The sequence below is a fragment of the Cyprinus carpio genome, chromosome B19 (assembly GCF_018340385.1).
Source record: "Cyprinus carpio isolate SPL01 chromosome B19, ASM1834038v1, whole genome shotgun sequence".
Lineage (NCBI taxonomy): Eukaryota > Metazoa > Chordata > Actinopteri > Cypriniformes > Cyprinidae > Cyprinus > Cyprinus carpio.
In genome coordinates, this window is record NC_056615.1 from 17,404,069 (window position 1) to 17,417,098 (window position 13,030).

Genomic DNA, 13,030 nt, shown 5'->3' on the forward strand with positions numbered 1-13,030 from the left:
TAAGGAAGTCATTTTTGCCGTTTCTAATCACAGAACTCAGGCCAGTGTCTTCTTAGTCCTTATTTCGTAAACCTGAGGTAATTTAAGAACTTCACCTGTATTTTAAAACTCTGTTGCTCTCATACAGTCAATCCTACAAGAGAAAAAATATTTCTTACATGTTTGTTTACCAACATGGAGAGATGCAATTTGGAATAAATTTGAATTGAAGATGCCAGATGGCGGTACTCGACACAAATTTATTTAATTTTTTATTTATTTTGTTTATTTATAGTTTTTTTTTATTGTAATGTTTTATTAAATTATTTATTATAACAGCTATAAGCCCCAACATAGGCAGTAGACAATTTGAAATCAATTTTGAATAAAAAATGCAAAGAGACTGTATTTGACACAGTTTATTTATTTATTGTTATATTTATATTTATATGTATTATTATTATTATTATTATTATTATTATTATTATTATTATTATTATTATTATTATTATTATTATTAAAATAAAAAAATAATGTTTAATCTATTTGTATTCATATATACATGCCATTTTACTAAATAAATATTTTTTTATTATTTTGTTTATTATTTGTTATCTTAACAGCTAATTTACACGTTGAAAAAAAAGAAAAGAAAATAGATATATCTGATGCAAAAAATACTGTTATTATTTATATATTTATATGTTGTTTTATTATTGTTTTATATAACAGTTATAAAAACCACATGGACAGTATACAATTTGAAGTAAATATGAAAAAAAAGAGGAAGTATTTTTACACAAATGTGATATTCATTTTTATTATTATTTATTTATGATATATTATCTTTTTTATTTTATTATGTTTTTAATTTGCAATTGTTATCTTTATTATTTTATTTATTTATACCTGTATTTTATTCTTTTATTTATTATATTTCTCTTATTGTTTATTTTTAATATTCCTATTTATTATTGTGTTATCTAAACAGCTAGAGACAGTTGTTTTTTATTCTATTTTTATTTATTTATATATTAATTAATCTGTTTACTTATTTATCTGTCTACTTTAAAGTATTTCTTTCATTAACACATTCCGTTATCTTTACGAAAATAACACGTCAGTGATGTATATGCTGTCATGTAGTGTGTTTCATGCACATTCATGCCCTGCACCCTTCATAGATTTCTACCCTTCAGAATGAGTAGAGCACAGAGCTGCTCACTTTCGAATGGATTTCTCCATGTGTAGCTGTGAAAGGATGGGAATGAGGTCAGAGGTGTGGATTGCTGCTAGGAGTGACTGACGGACAGGTGGAGCACTCTTTTGAATGTTGAATAGTTTTCCTAGCAGTAACCTCCTGGAAAGAGAGCAACATGTCACATTGTGAGGAAAGGTTGACAGCTTTGCCTCTACTTCTCATTTTTCTCTCTCATCTCTCATATGTTGACAAAGATGCCAGAGAAGGGGATGCTAGAGGGGGATGGGGTGTCAAACAGAGATTTCTAGATTTCTTCCTCCTTTCCGAGATCAGAGGAAGGATGTGAGTGTTGGTGTAGCACAAGGTTTGCGTGACTCATATGCATCCTAGTACAGTGAATGAGGAACCCTGCTGGTTTTGTCCTTTCACTTGATGTCTCTCTGTCTGCCCTTTTGAGTTCTTCACTCCAAAATTCAGAATTTAAGAATAGAGCTGTTCCCTCATGATGTCAATTTGTAGGCCAACTGGGAGGCTAATTTACCATGGATTCCCTCTGGAATTTCCTAATGGATTTTTGGAATAGTAGTTTTCAATTCATGAGCAAAATGAGGTCTGTGGTGAGCTTTACTTGAAAAGACATCTCACAGCATAAATTACACTTAGTCATACCTCAGACATGAATTTTGAAAGCTGTATTAATCAGCTAAATGTAAATCACAACCCTTATTTTACTCATAAACCAAAAGTCACTTTAAATTATATACTTACGTAACTAACCACATGCCACAGCGTTGAATCTGTGATTCAAGGAAGATTCAAGGAAATTGAATTGTCAGGAAGCTTTAAAAAAAATCTACTTTTTTTAATCAACTCAACTTCTGTGGCATAAATTATAAAGAATTTTATTGTTGTATTTATATTTTTTTAAATTACTTTTTTGTTGTTACACCACTCCCCTCCAGTTAATTCATGTCAAAGTCAGTAACTGAATTAGAATTTTCATTTAATTCTGAATGACTCCCATCCCTGTTGACTTAGACCCTGAATGTAGCTGAGCTCAGGATAAGAGTTCTTGTCCAAGGAAATCTCATTAGGTAAATCAGGAGTGCTCCAGGTGTGTGTTTGTTTAAATAAACATGCTTGCATGGCTTACAAAAAAACAAACAATCCATTAGATACAACCAATCAGCACTCAAATACAGGATATTTACGAAACCGTAATGTATGCACCTGCAAAGTCACATGTGCTCAAGTAGCACATTGCGTCCTCCTCTTGCTCTCAACTTCCCCCTCCTTGTTTTATCTCTGTTTTCTTTTCTGTCCCCCTCCCCCAATCCCCGTTCTAACATTCATACTTCAGTCCCTTAACCAGTTTAGTAACACTTTACCATGTTCACATTTCTGTTAATAGGTTAATTACAATACACCAATAGCTGTGAGTAATTGCTGGTTGCTGTACAGTATTAATGACATACTATATAGATGTTGCTCACTAGTAATTAAGTGGGTCGTTGTATATGTTATCTGTAATGTACAGTTAAACAGACACACATTCACAGTGTGAAGCAGTTACATTTTACTAATGTACACTGAAATCTAGTTTTTAGGTTATTTTTAATTCCAAATTAGAGATCCTAATGTAATACCAACATTTTATTAAAAAATATATATATATTTAAAAAATGAATGATAAAAGCTATAAATTTATCCAGACAAACAACAATTGCACTAATTAGCTCAATTGCTTTAGAATTGGCATCTTACTGTGAATCATTAAAATAACTAGCACATTTTCTGGATAAAAACATAGAGATCATTACTGGGGTTGTGAAGGACAGTTGAGGAAATTAAGACTAAAGAGTGTTATAAAGAGATGAAGTCAAAAAGTAGAAAAAACCACCAAAGCTGGCACACAGTTGCATCCAAATATATATATACACAAAAAATATACAAAAAAAAAAAAAAGAAAGAAATTAATATACAAAATATATTCTATTTCAAATTTCTATTTTGAAAATATATTCTATTTCAAATAAATGCTGTTGTTTTGAACTTTCTATTCAAGAAAGAATCCTGAAAGAAATGTATCAGTTTCAACAAAAAATTGAGCAGCACAGCTGTTTTCAAAATTGATTTTAAGAAATGTTTCTTGAGCACCAAATTTAATATATTAAAATTAGGGCTGTCAGTCAATTACAATTTTAATCTAATTGATTACATTATGTGTTGGTTAATTAATCGCAAATTAAATTTGACTGTGAAAATACCCAGATAATTTAAAGCCATTATTGTGTTAAATGAGAAAATATAAGTAGACATTACAAATTGTAGCTTTAGAAAGAAATAAAATAAAATGTATTACACATAAACATTTAGGCAACAATGTAACAAACTACAGAACATATGGAACAGTTTTCTAAGATTAAAAAGAAATATCTCAGTATTTTTTGTTCATACAATGAAAGTCATTGGTAACCATAACAGCTTTGTTACCAAAAGTCTTCAGAATGGATCAGTTTGATGTGACGTTGTCATCTATATGTTGTACGTTGTTGTGATGGGGCACATTGTTGGCACTTTCACTGCATGAGCTGCGCTCGTTTTCTTCTATCACATCATCTGCTACATCATCTCTTTCCCCTTCCGGATTGAGTGTGACACGTCAAATAGCACAGAAAGGGTGATCTAAATATATGCCAAGTTCTCTCTGACATGACATTGGTGAGTTTTAAGGTTAGGAATCCATCATGTGAATTCTCATTACTAGATCAAGACGAGATTACAGAGATTACAGCCGCTTCAGATTAGACTATTCCCCTCTCCGTTTACTTCCAAATTTTACGTCTAAACTAAACCCGGTTTGCTTCAACCTCTGGTCACTCCTTCTACCAAGATAATGACAAATTAGCTTTACAATGTTCAGGCATGAGATTGAATCATGCTCCCAAAAAGCAGGGCATGGGAAGAAGACAAAATAATTTGATTTTTGACTTTGTGTTGCTCAGGAGAGTTATACAATTTCTCATTCGATTAATCCCGGATTCAATTCAATCTGAAGTTGCCTAAAATAGCCCTAGTGCTGGACCTGCTGTTTCAGCCTTTAATCACAGCAACACCTGGCACGGCATTGGCACTCTGTAGCACCGCCGGCACGTCCTGCTTCAACTGAACCAAGCATCATTTTGATTATGGCAGAGCTCAAATGGAATGAGCGAGCCAGCAGCTGGCAGTTAAAAGCATGTGCTACTATAGCAATAGAAATGTTAATATATATATATATATATATATATATATATATATATATATATATATATATATATATATATATATATATATATACACATATATAGAAGCATTTACTGTGGGTTTGCACAGCTGTACACTGGGTCCAGAAGTAGTAAAAAAAAAAAGGTCTGTAGCTAGTATTCAAAAGTAAGTGAGGTGCACTCCAGTTGGCCATAACTTTATTAAATTGCATTAAAAGAATGATAATTGGATCCTGTTATTGTAAGTGATTCAAATCAAAGAGGGGCAAACCATCTATTAAAGACAACATCTGTTGTGACAGATCTTTTACCATTGTTCTTTTTTTTTTTTTTTTTTTTTTTTCAGAACTCCATGTGGAGTGACATATTTGGATTTTTCCTCACATTATGCCACCAAAAGTAAAATAAGATTCATGACAGTTCAAGTTTTAATATGAGTACCTCATGTTGTATATTATGCTGTCGAGTTGATGATTGTGAAATTTTGGTTAAAAAAGACTCCCTTCAAAGACTCCCTTCAAATGTAAAAAAAAAAAAAAAAAAAAAAAAAATTATATGTAAACACCATTCAGACATTTTTAATGTTTTTGAAAGAAGTCTCTTATCATTGCTAAAATTGTGTAAAATTGTGAAACATTATAATTATTATTAAATATTATAATTAAATATTTTATTATAATATATTTGTAAAATTTTTCTTCTATGATGACAAGGCTGAATTTTCAGCAGACATTAATCCAGTCTTTAGTGTTACATGATTCTTCAGAAATCATTCTAATATAGATACATTTTTGAAGATTCTTTGATGATTAAAACGTTAAAAAACAACAACATTTATTTGAAAAATAAATCTTTTGTAACATTTAGGATCACTTTACTGTCAGTTTTAAATAATGTAATGCATATTTGCAGAATAAAAGTATGAATTTGTTTTAGTGCTGTCAAACGATTAATCGCAATTAATCGCATCCAAAATAAAAGTTTTGGTTTGCATAATATATGTATGTGTATAATGTGTATATTTATTATGTATATACAAATACACACACATACAGTATATATTTAGAAAATATTTACATGTATTTACATGTCTATATTTATATTCATACAATTTATATTATAAATAAAAGTATTTACTAAATAAACAACATTTTTCTGAAATACATGCATGTGTGTGCATTTATATGTACATAATAAATATACACAGCACACATACATATAATATTAAACAAACACTTTTATTTTGGATGTGATTAATTGGGATTAATCATTTGACAGCACTAATTTATTTATTTTAAATATAAAATCTTACCCCAAGCCATTGTGGGGATTCCGCACTGTTGTTCTAGTTTATGTTTGATTGTATTTAACATGGAAAAAAAAATGCATATTTGAATAATATTTTAGTACCTTTTTTCCTCAGTGACAAATAACATATCAACCTCATAGTGTCTGTGATAGTGTTTGCATGTGTTGATTTCTGCTCAGAGCTGGATGTGTCATAACACACTTCTTTTGACCTAAATAGCCTTTTAGAAGATGATTTGTTATGAAAGCTGTTGACAGTTCACATTCCCTAATGAGATACTATGAGTGATACAACTGTAGAACTTTTTGTATCTCAACCCAAAAATTAAACTAAAGCGAAAAAAAAAGTAATGCTATGGGCATTTATCTTCACAAATCCCATGTTACATAAACAATTTAATTATGTATAATGAGAGAGAAAATGAGTAGCTATTTAAAACTATTCTGTGCACAGTGGCACCAGCCATAAGAGAACTTATGATATATAAATATATGAATTGTTTATTAAAAAACAGAAACAAGTAGACAAGTGAGGTCATAACGTTGACTTGTATCATTGTACAAACACATCAAGTGTTCAGTGAGACTGAGGCAAGTTGTCACACGGAATATATTTTATATACAGTATGAATTGTGTCATTTTGTTTTCCGGGTTAATAATGGTATACATTTTTGTAGCCAAGGCTTAGCGACTTTTGTAGTCTCTTGACCTATTACCCTTAATTTAAAAAATGAACCAAACTTGATAAATATTCCCTGGAATTAAAAGTGTGACAACTAGCCTCGGTAATTCCCTAATGAATTGTTGGTTAAAATATTTCCGATGTATTAAATAAATAGTGAATATTTAGCTCTACATGTATACTTTATCTGTCATTGGTCGCTGCACTAACATCTATGTCACATTTTAATTTCCTCTAGCAAGCATTATTGAGATTTTCTGTGTGTCTATACCTTTCTAGACTTTGCTCGACAGCTGTTCGGAAAGGTGAATGACAGTTTTTGACAGGAAACTGTTTTGGCTGTCGAACTGACAGTGCCTGGAACCCATGCTGGCTCTAATGGCTATTGACGCATCTAATTTCAGCACCGGTGACATGGCAACACAATCTGTCTTCCTCAACATTTACAGCAATTAGCCCCAGCATTCATCTGTTACAGCAGGGGGCTCGCTGTTAGCCGGCCGCGAGTGCTCCATATGGGAGCTGTCACACACTCACAAACATACACATACTTGCATACATTTTCAACAGACTCTGTTCCTGTGTAGGTGACCAAGGTCGAGGCCTGGCGGTTTTAGTGTCACATTGAGAACAGACTGACATGTCCTAATGAAGTTCTGCTTAGTGCGTGGATGTTCTGACATATGTGTCACTTCGATGTTTACTGTACTTCTGCTTTTGTTTCAGCAAAAAGGATGTACTATAGATCTCTTACACTCACATTTAAACACAAACATTTCTGTTTTGGGGGGTTTCTGGGTTGGTTGAGAGTAGAGATGCACGATTAATCGTTAAAAGATCACAATCTCAATTCAAACATCCACGCGATCTTATTTGTAAATGACAACAATTCCTCAGTGTCTACTCCACCTCAAAATGGAGCAAGTGATTTGAAAGTTTGAAAGTGATTTTTGCTTCAAATTGTCACTTGAAATAACATTTGTTGATTATAATGTTGATTACATTGTGAACGAAAACAAATACTTTGTGCTTATTATCTGTATGTGCATATGGTATTCTTTCTTCTCAAGTTTTGAACCAGCAACTTTCAGATTACCAGCCCAGATTTGTAACCACTAAGCTATGATCAGCCCTACCACCATTCCTGTCTGCTCCAATTCTCGTTCTTGTCTGCTCCATGTTATCTTAATCTGAAGTACGGTATTAGCACCCCCCTCTGCATTGGAGTTGGCAGAGCTTTTGAGCTGAGCTTCTCGCTGTGGTGAATTCGGCGGTGCTGTGGGTGGGAGGAGGTGCTCACCCCTCACCCCTCACCCCTGTGTGCTCATCCTCTATGTCTGTCTCTCACACTTTCTCTCTGCACATTGCCTGCAGTGGCATCATCAGCGGCCCAGCAGCTTACTCTCGTGTAGTTACGTTTACCATTTATTATGCCATTTATTGGTCATTAATTTAATCAACTCATTCATGCCCAACACAAAATCATGATGAATTACAAAAAGTAGGTCATGAGATTTGCGTAATGATGTTTTTTTAACAATTGTAAAATGTTAGTAAAAACTGTATCTAATAACACCCATTATTACCTTTATGCGGATATGCAGATATTTTTTTTATCATTTACAGTGGATATTTATAGTACACGAACCCCCAAAATTCTGAAAAATGTAGGCAAATATAATCTATCCAATTCAGATTTCTAGAAACCATAACACTGGCTTAATAATGATAATAATAATAATAATAATAATAACAACATTAACAACAACAACTGCAACAATAGGGTTGATGTGTTTAAATGACAATTACAAAATCAGAAATTCTAATTCATTTCAGAATATTCTGCTGCAATGCATTTATATGCACTAGAATATGGTCCAAATATTTTGGTTATGGTCCATATATTTTGGTAAAGCTTTAAGCATATACAGATCTTATGCTCACTAAGGGGGCCTCACAGTAAAACAGCAATATTGTGAAATATTTTAATTTTAAATAATTACAATTAAATAAATATACATTAAAATTAATAACTAAAATAACAAATCTCAATTTTAATCAACTATAAATCCAATATTCACTGTGTTGGCAAAGCTGAATTTTCAGCAGCTATTACTCCAGTATTCAGTATCACATGATTCTTCAGAAATCATCAAGAGTTGTCCAAGAGCCAAGAATCACTTGTGGAGAGCTTCTGAAAGACCTGGAATTAGCATGTACAACTGTTTCAAAGAAAACAATAGGTAATGCACTCAGCCGTCATGGCCTGTATTCACGTTCACCACACAAGGCTCTATTGCTGAAGAAAAAGCATGCTGAAGCTTGTTTAAAGTTTGCTGCACAACATTTAGACAAGCCTGTGAAATACTTGGAGTACATGAGACAAAAATTTTACTCTTTGGATGCCATAATACACACCATGTTCAGAGGTCAAATTACACTGCACATCACCCCAACATATCATGCTGTAGCACTGGCAAAAAAAATTTAATTGAAGGAAGGATCAATGGACAAATGTACCGAGACATTCTTGATAAAAATCTGCTGCCATCTACCAGGATGATGAAGATGCAATGAGGGTGGACATTGAGACAATGATCCCAAACACAGCCAAGGAAACTCTCAGTTGGGTTCAGAGAAAGAAAGTAAAGCTGCTAGAATGGCCCAGCCAATCATCTGATTTGAATCCAATAGAAAATCTATGGAAAGAACTAAAGATTAGGGTTCATAGAAGAGGCCATGGGACCTTGTGGAAGAATGGGCCAAAATCACACCTGAGTAATGCATGCGACTAATTTCTCCATACAGGACGCATCTTGAAGATGTCAGTACCAACAAAGGCTTTTGTACAAAGTATGAAATAAATTTCAGTAAGCGTGTTCAATACTTTTTCCCTGGGTCATTCCATTTTAATACACAGAACTTAATTTCTGAACTTATTCGTATTGTTTTCTTTGTATGTATGGATTACTTGGGTTGTTACCGACATCTGGTGAAAATTTCATGTCAACAGCACCTTTAGAAATTTATTTCCTGAGAAAAATGGGGTTGTGTTCAATACTTATTTTACCTGCTGTACTGTATGCGCTCAAGTAAGTTCTTATAAATGTATAAATGTAGTGGTGCTGCCTAATTGTCACAGTTCTGCTAAGTTAATTTCATTATCATAAGGGCCTTTCCCATCCGCATTAGTTCCAGAACTAAATGTACAGTACTAAAGTTCTGGTACTATAAAAAGGTTCCTGTGGTGCGAAAGGCCCTATAGACTTTTAGTTTCTTCTCAGTTGTATCCTGTCTTGGTTCAGTTTCTTGCTTACTTATCTGTTGTCATTGTGATTCATTTAATCTCAGAGGTGTTTATCATTATTTCCCTTATTTGCTTGGTACTGTATTTAAGTTGCAGTCTTTTCAGTGTTCATTTGTCGTTAGTGCATGAGTTATACTTTTACATCTCTCTTTGTTAGATTTGCCTTTTGAGTGTATTAAATAAAGACTTTCTAATTAATCTTCTTCATCGTCCCCTTCAGTCATGTGTGACATTAATAATTTAGTGGAAACTGTTATACATTTAGGATAACATGATTGTTTGATGAATAGAAAGTTCAAAAACAGCACTAATTTGAAACAGAAATCTTTTGCAACTTAATAAATGTCTTTATTGACGTTTAATCAATATAATGCATCCTTGCTTAATAAGAGCATTTATTATTATTATTTATTTATTTATTTTTAATCTGACTGTCCCCAGCATTTTTGAATGGTAGATGCACATATATACTGTATGTAACTGCATGTTCTGTACCGTTGAATATTCTGTAATATGTTTACATCACACTGTAATTCAGATTAATACAGGAATATGCCAATTAATCAGAATATTCTTTTCCACATAAACACAATAATTGCGGTGAGTCTGAAAGGAAACTGGCAAGAGGACCCGAGAGAGCCTCCTCTTTCCCGTAATCTGTGTCTGCTCCTCTCCATGCTAATGTCCTACCTTGGACCTCTCCTTTTCAGACTGTCTGGAGCTCTCGTTCCCCTCTCTCTCTTTTTCCCTTTCATGCTTTGATGTGGTATGAGGATACTAAAGAACAAGGGAAACGCACATTAAAGGAGAGCGTGAGTGAGTGAGTGTGTATTTGTGTGTGCATGTCCATATGCGTCTGTGTTAAGCCGCTGAACCTCAAGAGGCACTCTTATTGAATCTTAAGCTCAAACTCAGTAGATCATCCTCTATCACACTGGCCGCTCTGGGATATCCCAGCATGCCTTTCACCTTACCTCGAACCCATAGCCACGAACTACCCTCATTCCTCTACGGAGGCAAGAGCGCTGGAGAGATGGAGGGAAAAACACAATGGTAAGGTAACAATAGCCTTGAAATGAGCAGCTTAAGGGCTTAGGCAGCATTAGAAACAGCACATTTTCTCCCCATAAAACTGCACTCCTCTTACAGGACTCCAGCCTCCCGTCCCTGAACAAAAGGGATTGTTGACTTGTTTATTTATTCATCGGCCCTTTGCTGCACAAATTCATCACACGGAGAGGCAGGAAATCAACAGAGAAAACTCAAGTAGGAGACCTTGCAGAAGATCAGAGCGGCGAAACGCCTGACAAATAAGCTGTTTATTTCTTCAGGTCTGCACTTGATCGCATTTATGGCCTTGTTCTTTATTTCTGCTCTTATGCGTTCACTTTCCATGCTTTGTTTTCTGTACTTAGTGATTGCTGAGGGGAAAGGAAAAGGACAAAAAGATGCGGGAGAGCAGGAGTAGCGAAGGACTAACGAGATAAAGCCTGTCAAAATACAGGGAATATCCCAAATACTCTTAAAAGATTTGAAGACATCTCGAAAGATGCAGGGTTCATGGAGAAGTCAAGGGAGGCAGAAGACAAAAGATGAAACGGAGCTGGCGTCGAGGCAGACTGAACGGCCTCTATTTATATAGGCGGAACACATCTCTTTTCAGAGAGGGTTTAAGTTTTTTTTTTTTTAGGTTTTTTTTTTTTGTTTTCTCTGTTCTTTTCCTCTTTTTCAATAACAATATGTCTCCTGTCCTCTCTGTTTCCCTCCAGAGAGCTTTGGACCAACAGGAGGATTAATCCAAAACTTTGCAGTTTAAGGACAAGAAGAGTCACTCTCTGCTTTCTGTCAGCTGCATAAAGTCACATAAAGTGGCACTCCTCAGCTGGATAAAGAGGTTGTGACAGAGGCTTTGACTGTACCTGCTTGGGTAAACAAATGTGTTCTGTTGCTTCCAATTTTCTAAGCTTAGATTCATGCCTTTGCAAATAAATAAATTAATAAATAAAAATTAAAAAGAGAGTACTTTTTTTTTCCTTTTTGGAAATTTCCCTGAATGCTTTAAAGGGGTGATTTCTCATACATAATAGATATATAACTTAAATAACTTTCTTTATTCTGTGCAACACAACAGAAGATATTTGAGATCAAAAGCATTGAACTCCATTGACTTTTATTGACATACATTTTTAAAGAACTTCTTTATTTATGGAAGAACAGTCTTTTTGGAACAGCATTATTTTAGTATTATTTATATATTATTATTATATCTATTAACATTTTGAATTAGCGTTAATTTTTATATTTTCAGTTACAATTTTTGTTTTAGTAATTTTGTTTTATGCTTTTGCCATTTTTATTAGTTTAGTTTAATTGACAAGGCAACATTTTGATTTAACCGTAACATTTATATAAATGTTCATGTAATATATTTTATTTTATTTCACTCTAATTACTGACACCATTTTTATTAGTTTAATAGTTTTACTTAACAAAAACAGCACTGTTTAAGAACAACATGAGGGTGAGTAAATGATGACGGATTTTTAGGTGTAATTTTCATTTTTAAATGTAGGAAAGCTATAAATGTCCCTACAATTAACGATTGGTCGTTATATGACTCCTGTGAACAGTGTAAGCACTATGGCTTCCTGAAATTTACAGTAGTTGCAGAATCCTCAGTTACCAACTTTCAGCGTGTGTATCTATTATTCTGGGGTCTTTTGTCTCTTCAGCCTTTGGCAGTGTCTGAGCTCTCGTTCTGCTTTCCTGTCAGCTCCTCTGTAATCCCATGGATGAGTGGAACCGCTGGAACAGAGGGAGCCGTGTAGCATGGAGCGACGCCGGTTTGCAAATTGTCACACAGACAGACTAATCCAGCCTTGCTGACAAATTGGACTTTTGTGTGACCAATGTTCTGTGTCTTTGTGGGGTGCGTATGTGTGTGAGAGAGAAAAAGTATAGATTTGTGTCAATTATTTAATTAGTCACCAGAATCAGCAATAGCTTTTAATCCAAATGATGTATTTGTGTTATAACAATTTAGCATGATTTTTGTACTGTGTCATGAAACCTTACATGAAGGCAAAAATAAGTGGATTTTGCATCACATCAGGTTTTCAAACTTTTTAACTCACGAATATAATTTATGTACAATTAATGTTAGATTATTTAGCATTAAAGTAACAAAATTACAGAAACATTTATTTTTAAATTGTCAACAAAACACAATACAATAAAATATTTATTGTAATTTTCACAATAAAGATAATTTCAAAGAGACATGCAA

General features: G+C 33.5%; 1 long non-coding RNA gene across 1 annotated transcript; it reads left to right on the forward strand.

The window, feature by feature from the left end:
- Positions 1-10,241: 10,241 nt before the first annotated feature.
- LOC122140775 lies at positions 10,242-12,792 on the forward strand. Its single transcript, XR_006157348.1, has 3 exons — positions 10,242-11,075; positions 11,160-11,671; positions 12,518-12,792. It is a non-coding gene; the product is annotated as an uncharacterized LOC122140775 (long non-coding RNA).
- Positions 12,793-13,030: the final 238 nt, after the last annotated feature.